Raw genomic sequence first — 19688 nt, 5'->3', positions numbered from 1 at the left:
CCTCCAGGCCCCCTCCACCATTCACCCCCCTTATATGTCTCCCCCCACACCTGCCCCCCTCCACCCGCAGCATCTGCAGACACCCTCCTCCATCCGCGGTCCCCCCCTCCCCCACCAATGGCACTCCCGCACCTGCCCCTCCACCACCTGCAGCACCTCCGGACCTCCTTTCCCATCCGCCGCACCACCCGTACCTGCCCCTACACTACCCATGGTGCCTGCGGTCCCCTACCCCACCCCCGGCACTCCCGTCCCTTCCCATCCCACAGCACCTCCGGAACCCTTCACCCATCCACAACATCCCCACACCTGCCCCTCTCCCACCCGTGGCACCCCTGCCCCTCCCCCACCTGCAGTGCCTCCGGACCCCTCCCCCATCTGCATCCCCCACTCCTCTGCCCCTCCCCCACCCGCTGCACCTCCCGAACCTTCCCCATCCGGGCCCCACCCCCACTTCTGCCCCCCCTCCACCCGCAGCATCTACAGACACCATCCGCAGTCCCCCCCGCACCCGCTACATTCTGTACATCGTGCCCTGCAGGTGCTGTTCACGCCATCGCAAGGGGCTGCGCCTCCTTCACCATCGCACGCCCTTTCATTGTGCAATATTTAACCACTAACAAAGGAATGCAGGCAATACTCCATATAATACAAATATTAAACCCCAGAAAGGCATGCAAGGGTGAAGGGGGCGTAGCCCCTTGCGACGGTGTGAAGAGCGCCCGTAGGGCGCGATGAAGCACCTAGTATAAATATAAACAAAGAACTGTTAGCGTGGATACTCCACGAAAACCTGAACACCGGCTGGCAAGATCTGGTCAAGAATCGATCAGTCAAAGTCTCCAGGTCACAGCACAACACAGGCAGGATCTCCAATGAGCTGACACGTTCACACAGAAGTAAGATCTATCACCAGCGTCTTTGGAGTGACCAGGAAGAGAATATAAATGGTGCTGCACCAATCACAGAAGAAACTCCTTAATTGCATATATTGTACAGCTGTCCTGCTGCACGTCCTTGTACACAGCTGGGTACTTAGTTACCCAGCAACGACGAATGCCATCTGCCTCCGGCGTCCCCATTGTTAGGGATCTGGCCACTCACAGCGCCCGGCGTTTGCCTGTTGCTAGGCGCCGGGGCGGGGACCAGGAGACTTTGCGCCCAGCGTCTGCCTGTTGCTAGGAGATTAGCCCAGCTAGTAATGAAGACGGCGCCAAAATCTCTCTCAGGGAGTGAGGGAGAGTGAATTGCAGCTCCAGGGCGGGAAAACCAGCAGTAGATGGCGCCTGGAGCTGGGCGAGGGGCTACAGGTCAGCGCCTTATCCTCTATGCTGGTTCTCCCCACCGGGTACTGTGGAGCCAATGTTAAACAGATTTGAGTAAAACCAACCTGTGCTCCCTTGCCCTGGTGGATATAGTGGGGTCCCTGTGCAGTACAGTGTCCAAGCCAGCGGCACGGTCCGCAGAGGCGTATCTAGGGTTTTTGGAGCCCAGGACAAGATGTAAAATGGCGCCCCCCCCCCAAAGGAAAAAAAAACATAGCAAAAGAAGCATGTGCGTGCGGCGAAAAAATGGACGTGGCCACACTCCAGAAGGGGTGTGGCCACGCTCCAGAAGGGGTGTGGCCACTGAAAATGGCCCACAGTGCCAGTTACATTGCCCCACAGTGCCAGATACAATACCCCACAGTGCCAGATACAATGCCCCACAGTGCCAGTTACATTACCCCACAGTGCCAGATACAATGCCCCACAGTGCCAGTTACATTGCCCCCCAGTGCCAGATACAATGCCCCACAGTGTCGGATACATGCCCCACAGTGCCAGTTACTTTGCCCCACAGTGCCAGATACAATGCCCCACAGTGCCAGTTACATTGCCCCACAGTGCCAGTTACATTGCCCCACAGTGCCGGATACATGCCCCACAGTTCCAGTTACATTGCCCCACAGTGCCAGATACAATGCCCCACAGTGCCAGATACATGCCCCACAGTGCCAGTTACATTGTCCCACAGTGCCAGATACAATGCCCCACAGTGCCGGATACATGCCCCACAGTGCCAGTTACATTGTCCCCCAGTGCCAGATACAATGCCCCACAGTGCCAGATACTTGCCCCACTGTGCCAGTTACATTGTCCCACAGTGCCAGATACATGCCCCACAGTGCCAGTTTCATTGCCCCACAGTGCCAGATACAATGCCCCACAGTGCCAGATACATGCCCCACAGTGCCAGTTACATTGCCCCACAGTGCCAGTTACATTGCCCCACAGTGCCGGATACATGCCCCACAGTGCCAATTGCATTGCCCCCCAGTGCCAGATACAATGCCCCACAGTGCCGGATACATGCCCCACAGTGCCAGTTATATTGCCCCTCAGTGCCAGATACAATGCCCCACAGTGCCAGATACATGCCCCACAGTGCCAGTTACATTGTCCCACAGTGCCAGATACAATGCCCCACAGTGCCGGACACATGCCCCACAGTGCCGGATACATGCCCCTACAGTGCCAGATACAATGCCCCACAGTGCCAGATACAATGCCCCACTGTGCCAGTTACATTGTCCCCCAGTGCCAGATACAATGCCCCACAGTGCCAGTTACATTACCCCACAGTGCCAGATACATGCCCCACAGTGCCGGATACATGCCCTACAGCGCCAGTTACATTGTCCCACAGTGTCAGATACAATGCCCCACAGTGCCAGTTACATTGCCCCACAGTGCCGGATACATGCCCCACAGTGCCAGTTACATTGCCCCACAGTGCCAGATACAATGCCCCACAGTGCCAGATACATGCCCAACAGTGCCAGTTACATTGTCCCACAGTGCCAAATACAATGCCCCACTGTGCCAGTTACATACCTCACTGTGCCAGATACATGCCCCACACTATGCCTGATACATGCCCCACTGTGCCATTTACATGATGCCCCACTGTGCCAGTTACATGCCCCACTGTGCTCCCCCCCCCCCTCCTCCCCCCCGGTCACTTACCGAGTCACTGGCGCGGCGGTGCCGCTTGTTCTATGTGAGGGGAGGAGAGCGCCTCTCCTTCCCCTCACCGCTCCAGGACAGGTCTCCGGCGGCTGTGTGGCGCCAGTTCGCTAGCCAATCAGAGCTCGCGGACCGGCAGCCAATCAGGAGCCGGTCCGCAAGCTCTTATTGGCTAACGCCGCCGGAGGCCGGACACAGCAGCGCTGCTGGCAGTGCTGCTAGGGCTTTCAGCGGCGGTGAGGGGAGCGAGAGACGGTGCGCTCTCCTCCCCTCACATTTCGGCTTTCGGCGTGACGGGGGCGAGTGGGGCATGATGCCCTAGCCGCCGGCAGCGCCCCCCTCTCCTTGGCCTGCCAATGCGCCCAGGGCACGTGCCCCACTCACCCTACCCTAGATACGCCTCTGACGGTCCGTCTCCTTGGACTGTGACCGGATCACGATTACCGGCGGGTCCCACCTGGGGGACCCTCTTACCTCCTCCCTGATGTGCAGTCACGCGATCCTGGAGAGCGTCAACGGTGGTGTGCCTGATGACTGGTGCGCCTCCGCTGCAAGTACCCGGGAACCCGGCCGCGGGGGTATGCAGCGCTGCTGGAGAGGTGATGGAGCCGCAGCACAGAATGTCAGCATGACATAAACAGTGCTGCGTGCCTTAAAGTCTTCTTAAAAAGCTCTTTTCAGGGCTGCCTAGCGCAGCCCAACCTGTTAGCTGCTTGCAGGCACCAACTTTAAAACTGAGCTCCAGTGCTTGGAGGCGGGGTTATAGAGGAGGCGGTGCAATGCATCCTGGGAACAGTCAAAGCTTTAGCCTGTTGGTGCTTCGGATCAAGAGCCAACTCTACACCTCGATGTTATTCCTTGTGGAATACCAGTGTACCCCGCTGCAGAAATTATAAATATATATGGTGCTATTTCGTGTACAAAACAGTGATGTGTTTTTTTATATTAATATTCATTTATATCTTAACAAATTGTATATATCTTTAATGAACATAGGACCCGATTCAGCATGGATCGCTATTGTGCTGAAATTACTGTTTGACGATTTCAGCACATGCGCGTATGCCGGTGTGGGCATGTGCAAGATCTTATAGTGCATTCTCTGCAGAACGTACTCTAAGTCCTGGCGGGGGGTGGGGGTGGGAAGGGAGGTGACGAGGTGTTGATGCCATGTTTTGTGTTTGGGGGCGCGGTCCGGACAACGGAGGGATGTCTGGACTGTTTGTGGGGCGGGTCGCTGCAAGCCCAAATATGGCGGGTAGCAGTCTGCTGCGAAGGCAGTGGGCTACCCTAATCATGAAAGCACTTTGCTGCTTAGCGAGGCGTTTGCACGTTAGAGGGGGCGGCAGGACCCGGCATGCGGGGTGGACTTGCCCTGTGCTGGGCGTCCCCCTGCATGTTAGTGTAAAGAGTTGTAGTTGTGCAGTTAGGCCCATAGTACCTTATTCAGCTTCAGATGTAGTTTTGCTAAAATAGCAAAACTGCAACTGGCTGTGATGGCATGCTGGGAGCCGCCCAGCACAGGGCAAGGCCGCCCAGCATGCAAATGGCTGCCAGTGATGTGATCACAATGTAATTGCAATTGCATCACTGATTTGTGCCCCCCCAGCCAGGCTGCAAAGGCACAGCGGCCGCATATGACGTCACGAACCCGCCCCCATTTTTATCGTCCCGCCCACCCATCACCAAGTCGCCACCTCCACAAAGCCGCACCGCCACCCCGTTCCTCCCCGTGAACACCTCTGCCTGTCAATTAGGCAGAGGAGTCCGCATCAATGTGATGCGATCCGATTCTCTCGGCCGCGCACGTGCAGAAGTGATGCAACCTGAATAAGGTCTATAGCAGTGATATTGCTAATAAAATATATAAAGGATATAACATAAAAAATGAAGAAATTGCAATGAGATATCAAGAAATCAGAGCACACACATAATCGGGATGCAGTCATTTTACCGACAATCAAAATCTCAACTGTCGAAATCCCGACAGCAATTGACCGACGGTCAAAGTCTCGACAATGTCAAAATCCCGACATGGACAAAATACCAACATTTAAAATACCGACAAGGTCAAGATCAAAATGCTGACATGATTTTTTCATTGAAACTGACTTGTTCATACTTTACCATCCCAGTGGACCTGGAGGGGGAAAATAATAGTGTGCTGAGCACTTACATGGTGTCCATGTCGACCTACACACAAAACCAATGAAAAACTCATGTCGGCATTTTGACCTGTCAACATTTTACATGTCGGTATTTTGACCTTGTCTGTATTTTAAATGTCGGTATTTTGTCCATGTCTGGATTTTGACCTTGTCGGGATTTTGACCTTGTCGGGATTTTGACCGTCAGTCAATTGATGTCGGGATTTCGACCGTCGGGATATTGATTGTTGATATTTCATACCGATCCCACATAATCTTATCAATCAACCATTTTACAAACTATTTTTTCACCCAGACATATTTTACCTCTGAAGAAGTCCGAGTGGACGAAACGCGTAGGGTTTATCAATTATTGTACACTTCCCATGTGCTTTGATTATTCCTACGAGGGCTCACACCGTTAAGGTGAGGAGGATTATCTTGTAACATCTAAAGCATTTCGGTGTGTTCAAAAAATTGTTATTTTATTATGTTTTACATTATGTCAATTTTATGACTATGGATTAAAGATTATTTTTTGATATAAAGAATTCCTGGAATTATAACTGTGATTTTTTTTGTCGGGTGATTTCTTTGGTGAGAGGGTTTCTCTATAGGCTCCAATCAGGATACTCCTAAGGGGAAAAGGAACTCAAGAGAAGTCCCGCTCTTATATCTGGAATTGATCAAATCTCAACCAGTTGCATTAGTAGCGCACTCTGTATTTAGTTGTCATTTGTTTCTATTTCTAAGATCCTACTGACACGGGATCTTCCAGTAGTGCTGCTGTACTTCAGCGCAGGAAGGGTATTTTTGCTGTTTGTCATATATATATATATATATATATATATATATATATTTATTATTATTATTATTATTATTTTTTTTACCTTAAGGAAATACATGCCTTTAATTCCAGCTGCACAACCATCGATTGATAAACACCTTTGCTTTGCTTGTACACTTTTCTGTTGGTGTTTCATTTTGCTGGTTTTCAACATGTTCAGAAAAGTTTAATGGTGAACTAATAGAAGTTTTTTTCTATACTGTATTAATTCCACTTAATGAATCACATGAGCTACTTTTTACTTTATTATTATTATTATTATTATTAATATGCCTAATTCAGAGTTGTACACCAATGTAATTGCAATTGTGATCTTCTAGGCTACAGAACTGCTAATGTAGCAAGTGAAGCTGTTGCCCAAAAATGAAAAGAGACACCGGCCGAAGCCGACACAAACCCATTTGTAACTGCGTACACAGGGGGTAATTCTGAGTTGATCGCAGCAGGATCTTTGTTAGCAGTTGGGCAAAACCATGTGCACTGCAGGGGAGGCAGATATAACATGTGCAGAGAGAGTTAGATTTGGGTGTGGTGTGTTCAATCTGCAATCTAAATTGCAGTGTAAAAATAAAGCAGCCAGTATTTACCCTGCACAGAAACAAAATAACCCACCCAAATCTAACTCTCTCTGCACGTTATATCTGCCTCCCCTGCAGTGCACATGGTTTTGCCCAACTGCTAACAAAAATTCTGCTGCGATTAACTCAGAATTACCCCCACATTCACAGCCTATACCCAACAACGGGGAACATCTATAGCTATGCAGACTGGCCGCGGCTGTATTAATAACAGAACGGCGACTTTTATGAGCAGGGCACATTATATACCAAATTAAAGGTCTTGGGGGGTAATTCAGACCTGATTGCTCGCTAGCATTTTTTGCAGCGCTGCGATCAGGTCGGATATGCATATGCGCAGGTGCGTCGCACGGGTACAAAGCGGATCGTTGCTGTGCGATGGCTTTTACGAAGAATCCAATCACACAGCCGATCGCAAGGAGTTTGACAGGAAGAGGGCTTTTGTGGGTGGCAACTGACCGTTTTCTGGGAGTGTTTGGAAAAACGCAGGCGTGTCCAGGCGTTTGCAGGGAGGGATCCTGATGTCAGTTCCGGTCCCGGACAGGCTGAAGTGATCGCAGCAGCTGAGTAAGTCCTGGGAAACTCAGAAACTGCACATATTTTTTTTGTAGCGTTCGGCTGCACATGCGTTCGCACACCTGCAAAGCTAAAATACACACCCCTATGGGCGGCGACTGTCTGTTTGCAGCGCTGCAAAAAAAACCCTAGCGAGCGATCAGGTCTGGATTAGCCCCTTGGGACGTAGATTTGCAGAAAAATATTGGAGTTGTAATTGGTTGCTTTGTTTGAAAGTTATGTGCCAAAACGTCCTCCTGCCATTTTAGAATGCATCACCATTGTGCTCTGGAAAATGTGACAGTTGGTAATCTCTCCCTGTACACCTGCTGGGTGACTTGGAACATGTGACCTGCTGAGTGGTTTGGAAACTGACAGTTATTTACAGCCATCCACTAAGCAGGGATTTTTCAAAATTCCACTCTTAAGGGGGTGAAAAGAGGTAAAATGTTGTGCACAGCAAACCTTTGCCAGGTTGAAACCAGGCACATCAACTAGTTATTATTATTACTATTGTGGAACTCTGTCCAAGAATCATAGCCAGGCAAGTACTTGCTAGGTAAGAATTGTGTAAACAGAGAAAAGGATCTGGGCTGGTACAACCGGTTCTTGGTGAACTAATCAAGGTCATGTTGTTGTCATAGTCACCAATATTTCATACAAAAGAAAAAAAAATGGAAAGGACACATTTTCCTCACCCACACAAAGTCTCTTGCTCATAAAAAGAGTAAGTGAATTATAAAATATTTCAAAATGATGACATCAGTGATAATGTAACCAAGAACTCACCACTGCCGCACACTCAGACAGTTGCATCCATTAGGAATAAAGAAAAGTGCACCAGTGTTTACAGAGGCATCTATGTGTGTCCAACTGGGATAGGGCTGGAAACCTAGCAGGCCCAGAAAGCAGTAGACCATACTTACCTACTCTCCCAGAAGTCGTGGGAGATTCACGATTTTATGGGCAGTTCCCTGCACCCCAAGAAGAGTGTGTACACATCACGCATCCTGCCCGCTTTCCAGTGAAGTGGGCAGGATAGGGAGAAAATGCAGAAAATTGCGGTCTGTATATAGGGGGTGGTACTAAAATGACACGAATCACCATCATTTTATCTACTTACTCCCCTTTCATGAGGACCCATGAATCACCGGATTTACAGTGACATAGGTGCCCCCCAATCCCTCCCAACGTGCCCAGCTGCTTCTCCTCTACTGAGGTCTCCTGGAGAGGAGTTAAGAAAAAGTCGGTAAGTATGCAGTAGACTAGTACGCAACAGGCAGGCATCTTGTAGGGTAAAGCACTATCAGCAGGTATTATGGACCTTATTCTGATTTGAAAGTAAGGCAAATAACTTTGTGTCTGGAACTGACCAGGTGATGCACGGGGGGCAAATACATTTATATATATTTTCTATGCAGGGTAAATACTGGCTGCTTTTGCATGTAGCTCACAATTGTTAGACAGCTTTATTCTTACACTGCAATTTAGATTTCAGTTTGGACACCCCCACCCAAATCTAACTCTCTCTGCACATGTTACATTTGTCCCACCTGCCGTGCAACATGGTTTGGCCCAGGTGCACAGTTACTCAGTGGCGCACGGAGGGGGGGTTGCTGAGTACCCAGAAACCCCCCCCAGATGGACCAAATTATTTTTTCCAGAGACAGAGACAGCTATGTTATGGAATATTGTTATTGAGATTTCTTGTTAGAGAAGTTTAAAGAAATTCTAATTGGCACTGACAGTGAAGGGAACTATTTCCCTTGCAATTGTAAATGGTGAATTTTGATGTACAGTATGTGTACAAATCGCTTTTAATAGGTGAAACTTGTGAGAAAGGATCGGAAACACAAGAGTTAATAGACTTGTGCAATGCCCCGCGACGCGACATCGCGGGGCATCGCACCGGCAGTTCAGGTGCAATGAAATCGCACCTGAACTACCAAAGTGATTACCATGCGTCATGTGATAGATCGCATGGTAATCACGTGATGGGCACATCATCGCCGAGTGGGAGTGGCCTCTGGCCACTCCCGGCGGGTGCCTATCGCACATGCGATTGCACTGCAATGTGATAAATATTAAGTGGAGCACATACTATCATGAGATGTGAGATTCGACCGGCGTGCCCGCGCATCGCGTCTCATGGTACCTTAAATGTGCATACAATCCTTCAATTTCTCTTACAGATGCGGTTGAAATTGAAGGACAGCACCTAATATCTCATAAGTGTATGGGCACCATTACACATCTCAATTGCAGGGACCTGTGAAAATCCTAATACTACAACAGTATCACATTCTGACCACTATATGTCCATCAAACCTCCTCACATGCTTTTTGCACTAGTATGATGACATCGTAGTTCATAGTGTTCTAATTGTGTCCATGTGCTGGATCACGTCCAGTGCTCGTGCAATGCACACCATACTTACAGACTTTTCATTTCTCCTCTCCGGGAGAAGCCTGGAGAGGTATTGCAAAATGCCACTACGGGGGTGGGACTGGGCTCTTCACGTCGTTATCCCCCCTCCACCATCATAGCAAAATTATGAAAATTGCGGGTCCATGGAGAGGGACAGGGCTAACATGACATAAAGCGCTTCATATTGGCTCCGCCCCCCTCCCATCAACCCTTGCTTCTGTAGTCCGGGGGACTACTAGATAAACAAGTCTCCCTGACCTTCTGGAAGAGTCATTAAGTATGATGCATACAGACCTGCAAGGACAGCAATAAATGCTTGCTATATTTGCCCCTGACACAGGGTCATAACTAGGGGAGGCACGTGGTGCCGCACCCAGGGTGCAGAGCCTAGGGGTCAGAAGTGCTGCTGCAGCTTGGTACCTGTATACCTGGAATGGCATCTTGTAGCCTAGAAAGCTGCTGCCTGGAGCAGGATGTTCCAGGCATCCAACTTCTACCTGGTCCCTGGGCCACCCAGATCATTGCTGAACTTATCCCTGTCACAGTGGCAAATCGCTGCAGAGCCACAAGCAGCATACTAAAGGATACTCCAGGCCCTCAACTCTGGTCTGGTCCAGGTTACTACACCCCCTCATTGTGATGTCATGCCGTCACATGTTTGGGGACGGGACCGGCACAGGGTGTACTTTTGCTCTGCTGCGGCCGTGCACAGATAGCTCCCAGGCTCAGACGGCCATGTCAGTTGTAATCACACTTCTGTACATCAACATTACTACTGTGTACTGTGGGTAGGTCACACATGAGGACATGGATGGGCTCTGTCACACCAGACCTACAGATCACCTGCAAGCTGCTCCTGATCTCAGACTTTCCATGAATCAGAATAAGTTTGTGGCCTGAATCACCTGAGCAGGCTCTCTAGTCAGTCTGAGCTACCTATAAATGGATTATGTGATACCCAGTATTGCAGATGATAGATCTGTGACTTTATTAATGACTGGGTTTCACTGTTTCACGTGGTCGAATGTAAGAAAGCAAACGTACTGGAGGTGTTAGGGACCCTGAAGGAGGTAGCTTGTCGGACAGGGTGTCCCCGCGCCGCCGGCGGGAGACATCCGGGGACCAACTGAAAGGGGATAAAAAGAAGAGAGACGGGCTCGAGGCGGCAGTTGGTGTAACGGAACGGAGGTGAGCCGCCCTGAGCAGAGTGCGGAGAGAGGACTAACCCGAAGCTGAGGAGATCGGGAGGTTGGTGTGGAGAGCGGGGCAGCGGAGAGCCAGCAACCGGCCCCAGACAGACAGAAAGCTGAAGCAAGCTTACCAGCCCGGAGAGAAGGAGCGGAAGCGGCTTTCCCCACAAGGTACGGGGCGGAGGCAGCTGTCACTGCCCAATAAGCAAATCCCAGGGCCGGCCTCCCGACAGAGCGTCATCCTCCCTCCCTGGCATCCCTGAGCGTAGTCGGCTTCCCTGAACTGTACGGGGCGAATACCGCAGAAATCCCCGTGAGCCGGCATCAGGTTGAAGCTTAATCTTCCATCCCTGTCAGACGGAGTGGGAGCGGCGCACGGCCCCTTCAAACGGTACGGTTATCAGAGAAGTGCCGTCAGCATAAAGGTACTTCCATATAATAGTTACACCGTAATTGACAGAAGGGAAGAAGGGAGACAGAGTAAGAGAGATATAATTGCAGAGACACTGAAAAGTAGCCCAGCAACTAACTAAAATCAAAGATGGCCCTCTGTCCCTGCTAGAATCTGTGACAGCTTAGTACCATCAGTACCATCAGAAAGACCGTGTCACTACTGGGTCCAGTAGCACAGAGTTGCATAGTAGCCAGAAAGTCAAGGACTGATACTAGCCCAGTATAGTGAGACTGGGAACCTATACAGACAGCATTACCTAGTCACGGAAAGAAATAGTCACATGAAGTAACCAAAGTCAGCAGTAGTGATACCAAGAGTCAGCTATAGCGAATGAAGCAACGGATGAAAGGAAGGAGGGATAATCATACAGCCACGGATGATAGTACAGAACTATTGATCCATCCTTCAGGGAGCAGATACTAAGACAGGATAGAGAGTTGAGGATTCTCCAATTTTAAGTTGACCTGAATGTAACACTCACGATTTCAGGATATATAAAATAACTAACAGACAGAGATAACTAACGTTAAAGTTCATTAACATACCTCCACATTAACCTGTATAAAGGTATCGGAAGATTAACTGTCGGCGTCCCAGCGTGAAGCAGAGAGTAACGTGTAGGGGAAGAAACCTCACCCAGGGAATATAACATCACCCTCCACAAGTGCACCAACGTATGAATAATCAGCTGAACTGTGGGTATTGTTAGGGGAGTTAAACTGAGGGATCGGGCTATACGGGAGTCGTCAAGGAACTTAATATGCCATTGCTGTGTTGTATCAATTTGATATGATGTTTTGTTCTTGTAGTCATATACGGTATATTGTACTAACCATTATTTAGGTAAGTGAAAGGAGAAGGCGGTTCCGGAGTCGCACTGGTACCTGGGTTCCTGTTAAATAAAACTTTATTGCATATGATGTGGTCCGATGTATATTGATTAGAGTCATTGGTATTGTATGATACTCACCTCAGCCAGGAACAATTAGTTCCCACGTCCGGATCTGTGAAGACCTGTAGAGAGAGAGAGAGAGAGCGTATAAATTACCAGGTAAACTTACTAAGTCTAGAGACATTACCCAATATCCATTAATACCTAACAGTATTGCGACCGCTGAGTAGCACAAAGCTTTTAGTGGCGTCACGAACAGGATTCAGTCACCCCAAGCGAGGAAGAGTGCAAGTTAAGAAAATGTCCCAGGAACAAGAGCAGTCCACGCCATCAGCTAGCGGAGAATCCAGTCAGTCCACCTCGGGAATCCCTAGTATGGCGCAAATAAATCCCATCACATTACCCTACTACTTCGGGGCCCCGTGGCTTCCCACTTATTACGGAGATAGAATTAATTCCGAAGGGAATACATTGACTGATTTCAAGAATAAAATGAAGTCAATGTTTCGCCTCTATCCTTTAAACGAACAACAAAAGGTTGAGATTCTCATCGGACAATTGAAAGGATCAGCACAGCGTGAAGTTATTTCCTGGCCCGCTGGGGAGAGAAAGACCATTGAACAGATACTACAACGACGAAACAATTGGCCCTTGCTGTTAACAGAGCTCATCTTCATCTACAATAATACGGTCCATAGTTCAACTGGATATACTCCATATTACTTATTATTTGGTAGACAAGGAAGATTACCAGCAGATGTCAGTCTAAGTATGGAGGTTACATCTGAATTGTTCTTAGAAGCTGATTGGGTGTCAGAACATCAACGGCGACTAAAGGTAGCTCAAGACATGGTCAAGCAACATCGAGGAATGGTGCACAAACGGCAAGAGCATAACTACAATATCAAAGCCAAGGCGGAATCACTGCCTATAGGATGTAGAGTACTCAGAAAGAACAATCGACGGCAAAGCAAATTAGATTATCAATGGGAGCCTCGTCCATATAGGATAATGAACATACCCAACCCGGATAGTGCTGTATACCAGATTCAATCAGAAGATGGCAGTCGATCGAGTCTGGTACATAGAAATCAATTGAAACTATGCCCTATCTGGTCGGCACCGGAGAGACAAGATGTTATACCGATGGAGATCACGACAGAACCAACTTCATTCCCGGATATGATGACGAGTTTGTGTTGGCCGATATTTAACACAGTCGGAGAAACTATGCCATCCGAGAGTGGTGTACCACCAAAGGAAAATGTCCCAGTTCCTGTTGATCCGGGAGTTCCGGTATTGAGACGCTCCGAAAGGAGCACAAAAGGGAAAGTCCCTATTCGATATCAGTTATAAGAGTAGTCTTGCTAAAGTTAAAATGATTAAGTTGATTAAATAAAATAAAGTGTAATTGTAGAGAAAAATTGTTATGTTAGAATAAAAGTACCAGTGAAAATCGATATGTAATGGTCCAAAGAGGGTTGGTAAGGTATAATTGATACTGCAATGCATAAGGATATGCATCAAATTACCGGGGAGGTGTGTGATACCCAGTATTGCAGATGATAGATCTGTGACTTTATTAATGACTGGGTTTCACTGTTTCACGTGGTCGAATGTAAGAAAGCAAACGTACTGGAGGTGTTAGGGACCCTGAAGGAGGTAGCTTGTCGGACAGGGTGTCCCCGCGCCGCCGGCGGGAGACATCCGGGGACCAACTGAAAGGGGATAAAAAGAAGAGAGACGGGCTCGAGGCGGCAGTTGGTGTAACGGAACGGAGGTGAGCCGCCCTGAGCAGAGTGCGGAGAGAGGACTAACCCGAAGCTGAGGAGATCGGGAGGTTGGTGTGGAGAGCGGGGCAGCGGAGAGCCAGCAACCGGCCCCAGACAGACAGAAAGCTGAAGCAAGCTTACCAGCCCGGAGAGAAGGAGCGGAAGCGGCTTTCCCCACAAGGTACGGGGCGGAGGCAGCTGTCACTGCCCAATAAGCAAATCCCAGGGCCGGCCTCCCGACAGAGCGTCATCCTCCCTCCCTGGCATCCCTGAGCGTAGTCGGCTTCCCTGAACTGTACGGGGCGAATACCGCAGAAATCCCCGTGAGCCGGCATCAGGTTGAAGCTTAATCTTCCATCCCTGTCAGACGGAGTGGGAGCGGCGCACGGCCCCTTCAAACGGTACGGTTATCAGAGAAGTGCCGTCAGCATAAAGGTACTTCCATATAATAGTTACACCGTAATTGACAGAAGGGAAGAAGGGAGACAGAGTAAGAGAGATATAATTGCAGAGACACTGAAAAGTAGCCCAGCAACTAACTAAAATCAAAGATGGCCCTCTGTCCCTGCTAGAATCTGTGACAGCTTAGTACCATCAGTACCATCAGAAAGACCGTGTCACTACTGGGTCCAGTAGCACAGAGTTGCATAGTAGCCAGAAAGTCAAGGACTGATACTAGCCCAGTATAGTGAGACTGGGAACCTATACAGACAGCATTACCTAGTCACGGAAAGAAATAGTCACATGAAGTAACCAAAGTCAGCAGTAGTGATACCAAGAGTCAGCTATAGCGAATGAAGCAACGGATGAAAGGAAGGAGGGATAATCATACAGCCACGGATGATAGTACAGAACTATTGATCCATCCTTCAGGGAGCAGATACTAAGACAGGATAGAGAGTTGAGGATTCTCCAATTTTAAGTTGACCTGAATGTAACACTCACGATTTCAGGATATATAAAATAACTAACAGACAGAGATAACTAACGTTAAAGTTCATTAACATACCTCCACATTAACCTGTATAAAGGTATCGGAAGATTAACTGTCGGCGTCCCAGCGTGAAGCAGAGAGTAACGTGTAGGGGAAGAAACCTCACCCAGGGAATATAACATCACCCTCCACAAGTGCACCAACGTATGAATAATCAGCTGAACTGTGGGTATTGTTAGGGGAGTTAAACTGAGGGATCGGGCTATACGGGAGTCGTCAAGGAACTTAATATGCCATTGCTGTGTTGTATCAATTTGATATGATGTTTTGTTCTTGTAGTCATATACGGTATATTGTACTAACCATTATTTAGGTAAGTGAAAGGAGAAGGCGGTTCCGGAGTCGCACTGGTACCTGGGTTCCTGTTAAATAAAACTTTATTGCATATGATGTGGTCCGATGTATATTGATTAGAGTCATTGGTATTGTATGATACTCACCTCAGCCAGGAACAATTAGTTCCCACGTCCGGATCTGTGAAGACCTGTAGAGAGAGAGAGAGAGAGCGTATAAATTACCAGGTAAACTTACTAAGTCTAGAGACATTACCCAATATCCATTAATACCTAACAGTATTGCGACCGCTGAGTAGCACAATTACCCTTCCCTACATATCCCTTTGGTGTAGGCCCTGCTGGAGAAAAAAGTCAAATCTACTGCATTACCTTTAAACTGGGATGTATAAAATATTACACTGGTTGCCCCCAAGAATGTAGCATGTATCGGGCTGTCACATAAAGATACAATTGCTTTCATACAAATGCATAAGATGTTATAATGCGGAAACTTTCTGTAGAATTAGAAGACTAAACAATATCTGGGTCTGATTCAGAGATGAATGGAAGTCCATTATGCAGGTATGTCTAAAGATTCTTCACACTGCACGTGTGTCCCAGTCGAACATATGCAAATATGAGCAACTATAGGAGCTGATTCATGGTTATAACCATCCCGGTCCCATCTCCACCAGTGGCTGCATAGGTGTAAGTGGGCGGTGCAATGGGTGGTGTTTGAGGCCGATTGCTTTATTGTGGCCCCACCCCTCCTTCACAATACTGATAATCATGACTGTATAGTAGGGGTGGGGCCAAAATGACTCAGTTCCACCATCACATCCCTGTGCTGCCCACTTGCCTGAACCACGTCCCCTGCAAAGCTGATGTGGCTGCTCCCATCCTTAAGGGGTAGCCAGAAAGTTGGTAACTATGATCTATGTACCTGTCAGTATGAAGAATCAATGTATGAACAATGGACAACTTTCTGATTATTTTAAAAATGAATAACAGAGAGACAGAACAAATAATTTATAGGAATAAACTTAGGGGTATATTTACTAAAATTCGTATTTTCCCGATTGAGGTTAAAGTTCAATCACGAATGACATCGAAAGTGTAAAGTTGCAACTTTTTGAATTTATTACGACTAATTTACTAAGCTGTCGTATTCTGCATTTTCGTATTTACCGATGTCGATGTCATTCATATTTTTTTGCAGTGTTTTACATGAGTGACTTGTAAAACACTGCCGACTTTAATACAATGAATCTCGGCCGGATCTGTGAGATCCGTGCTGGGCTTCATTGTGCACCTTTATCAAAAAATAAATCATTGTTAAAATCTTGAAAAAGAAAATGCGTGGGGTCCCCCCTCCTAAGCAAAACCAGCCTCGGGCTCTTTGAGCCGGTCCTGGGTGTAAAAATATGGGGGAAAAAGTGACAGGTGTTCCCCCATATTTAAACAACCAGCACCGGGCTCTGCGCCTGGTCCTGGTTCCAAAAATACGGGGGACAAAAAGCGTAGGTCCCCCGTATTTCTGAAACCAGCACCGGGCTCCACTAGCCAGATACATAATGCCACAGCCGGGGGACACTTTTATATTGGTCCTTGCGGCCCTGGCATTACATACCCAACTAGTCACCCCTGGCCGGGGTACCCTGGAGGAGTGGGGACCCCTTCAATCAAGGGGTCCCCCCCTCCAGCCACCCAAGGGCCAGGGGGGAAGCCCGAGGCTGTCCCCCCCATCCAAGGGCTGCGGATGGGGGGCTGATAGCCTTTTTGTCAAAAATTGAATATTGTTTTTAGTAGCAGTACTACAAGTCCCAGCAAGCCTCCCCCGCAAGCTGGTACTTGGAGAACCACAAGTACCAGCATGCGGTGGAAAACCGGGCCCGCTGGTACCTGTAGTACTACTACTAAAAAAATACCCCAATAAAAACAGAAGACACACACCTTGAAAGTAAAAGTTTAATACATACATCCGCACCTCCATACACACATACTTACCTATGTTCACACGAGGGTCGGTCCTCTTCTCCATGTAGAATCCATGGGGTACCTGTTGTAAAAATTATACTCACATAATTTAATGTAGTTCGGTCCTCTTCTTTACTATTTGTAATCCACGTACTTTGCAACATAAAAAAACGGATACACGACCACGCACTGAAAGGGGCCCCATGTTTTCACATGGGACCCCTTTCCCCGACTGCCAGGAACCCCCCTTGACTTCTGTCTAAGAGGGTTCCTTCAGCCAATCAGGGAGCGCCATGTTGTGGCACCCTCCTGATTGGCTGTGTGCTCCTGTAGTGTATGTCAGGCAGCACACGGCATTGTTACAATGTAGCGCCTATGTGCTCCATTGTAACCAATGGTGGGAACTTTGTGGTCAGCGGTGAGGTTACTTTCGTAGTAGTACTACAGGTACCAGCGGGCCCGGTTTTCCACCGCATGCTGGTACTTGTGGTTCTCCAAGTACCAGCTTGCTGGGGAGGCTTGCTGGGACTTGTAGTACTGCTACTAAAAACAATATTAATTTTTTGACAAAAAGGCTATCAGCCCCCCCTTCCGCAGCCCTTGGATGGGGGGGACAGCCTCGGGCTTCACCCCTGGCCCTTGGGTGGCTGGAGGGGGGGACCCCTTGATTGAAGGGGTCCCCACTCCTCCAGGGTATCCCGGCCAGGGGTGACTAGTTGGGTATGTAATGCCAAGGCCGCACGGACCAATATAAAAGTGACCCCCGGCTGTGGCATTATGTATCTGGCTAGTGGAGCCCGGTGCTGGTTTCAGAAATACGGGGGACCCCTACGCTTTTTGTCCCCCGTATTTTTGGAACCAGGACCAGGCGCAGAGCCCGGTGCTGGTTGTGTAAATATGGGGGAACCCCTGTCACTTTTCCCCCCATATTTTTACACCCAGGGCCGGCTCAAAGAGCCCGAGGCTGGTTTTGCTTAGGAGGGGGGACCCCACGCATTTTTTTGGGGAAAAATTAACACTTTCCCACCCCTTCCCACTGAAAAACATGCACGGATCTCATGGATCCGTGCATGCCTATCCGAAAACGGTAAAAAAAAGCAGGTCTGGTTTTTTTTAGCACTTTTTCACGATTTGTATTTTATCACGGCAGTGTTTGGCTATTGTCGGCAGTGTTTGTGATTTGCACTTTTTAGTAAATGACCGATTTCTACCAAATTCCAGGCGTATTTGACCGATGGTGTATTCATTCATAATTTTTTCCTAGGACTTCCAAAAAAATACGAATGCCCTCATCACTGCCGTGATTTGAGTTTAGTAAATTCCCGAGATGACACTTTGAAGAAAAAACACCATCTCGGTCAAAATCGGGACCTTAGTAAATATACCCCTTAGTCTCACTTGAGCAATGAAAATACTTTGGGATGATTCCAAGCTATGATCTCTTGGGAGTCCCTTCACTGTTTGCAGAGGATTATTGATAAGCAAATACAAATTGTATGAAAATGGAAAAACATTTACTAAGAAAGTGAAACAGTCCAAATGTGCTGCAAACAGTGAGGTTCTTGCTTTTATGGGTACATTTATTAAGCAGCACTTTTCAAGGTCATCACACCTTCTTTGGATTTAGTGGGGCAATACAAGTTTGGTTTGTATTTATTATTATTGCCCCTTTAAATTCCAGCAGGTAAAGCTGCAGAGGCTTTTAAAAGTGCTGCCTTCTAGATTTTCCACTCAGTGCCCATATACTGTATAACCACTGCTACCATATTATTATATTCTGCAATATCTATGTATTCTGCTGTTAAAAAAAATCATGGGTTCATGAGACTGGCTAGTAGTAATCCCCCACACCCACATTCACTCACATCCCTCCCAACACACAAAAAAATGGCGTACCATAAAGAACAATAAACTAAAGACCATAACATTTATGTGTAGTTATAGAAATAGAATTTGCTCACAGAAAAGACTTTACAATCCCATCTAATCTGCCTATTTGTGTTTCATTGTTCTCCTGACAGAAGACATAGCACAATAGAGGGATGGGTAGAAGGCAGATTAATGACAGGAACATCATTATCTCTCTTACAGGTAAATAAAGCAGAATATCACTCACATAAAGAGATGAGTCATCATTATACACAAATAAGGGCAGAGTGCTAAACCGCCGCCTTTCTTTCTGTATATTTGTTATTTGGGGAATGCTATTTGGGGGATTGTTTTTAATTCATTGAGAGCTGATGGTTCGAGTGAATACTGCAGATAACACACAATGAAAAACATGCATGCAGCATACATTGGGTAATTCAGAGTTGATCGCAGCAGCAAATGTGTTAGCTAATGGGCAAAACCATGTGCACTGCAGGGGGGGCAGATATAACATCTGCAGAGAGAGTTAGATTTGGATGGGTTATATTGTTTCTGTGCAGAGTAAATACTGGCTGCTTTATTTTTACACTGCAATTTAGATTTCAGTTTGAACACACCACACCCAAATCTAACTCTCTCTGCACATGTTATAATGCCCCCCCCCCCCCCCCACACACATCCTGCAGTGCACATGGGGGGTAT

The 19688-nt window shown here is 47.8% G+C and overlaps 1 long non-coding RNA gene across 1 annotated transcript in view; it reads right to left on the bottom strand.

Moving 5' to 3' along the window:
- Positions 1 to 19688, bottom strand: part of LOC134966073 (uncharacterized) — a 185741-nt gene that overhangs the window by 19174 nt on the left and 146879 nt on the right. Inside the window, exons 6-9 of the long non-coding RNA XR_010188587.1 lie at positions 15306 to 15349; positions 15169 to 15227; positions 12178 to 12221; positions 12041 to 12099 (exon numbers count right to left, since the gene is read on the bottom strand). This is a non-coding gene — a long non-coding RNA (uncharacterized LOC134966073). The remainder of the gene's footprint in view (positions 1 to 12040; positions 12100 to 12177; positions 12222 to 15168; positions 15228 to 15305; positions 15350 to 19688) is intronic.

The sequence above is a fragment of the Pseudophryne corroboree genome, chromosome 10 (assembly GCF_028390025.1).
Source record: "Pseudophryne corroboree isolate aPseCor3 chromosome 10, aPseCor3.hap2, whole genome shotgun sequence".
NCBI classification, from domain to species: domain Eukaryota; kingdom Metazoa; phylum Chordata; class Amphibia; order Anura; family Myobatrachidae; genus Pseudophryne; species Pseudophryne corroboree.
Note: the sequence above shows the minus strand (reverse complement) of the source record. Positions and strands in the feature narration are given on the sequence as shown.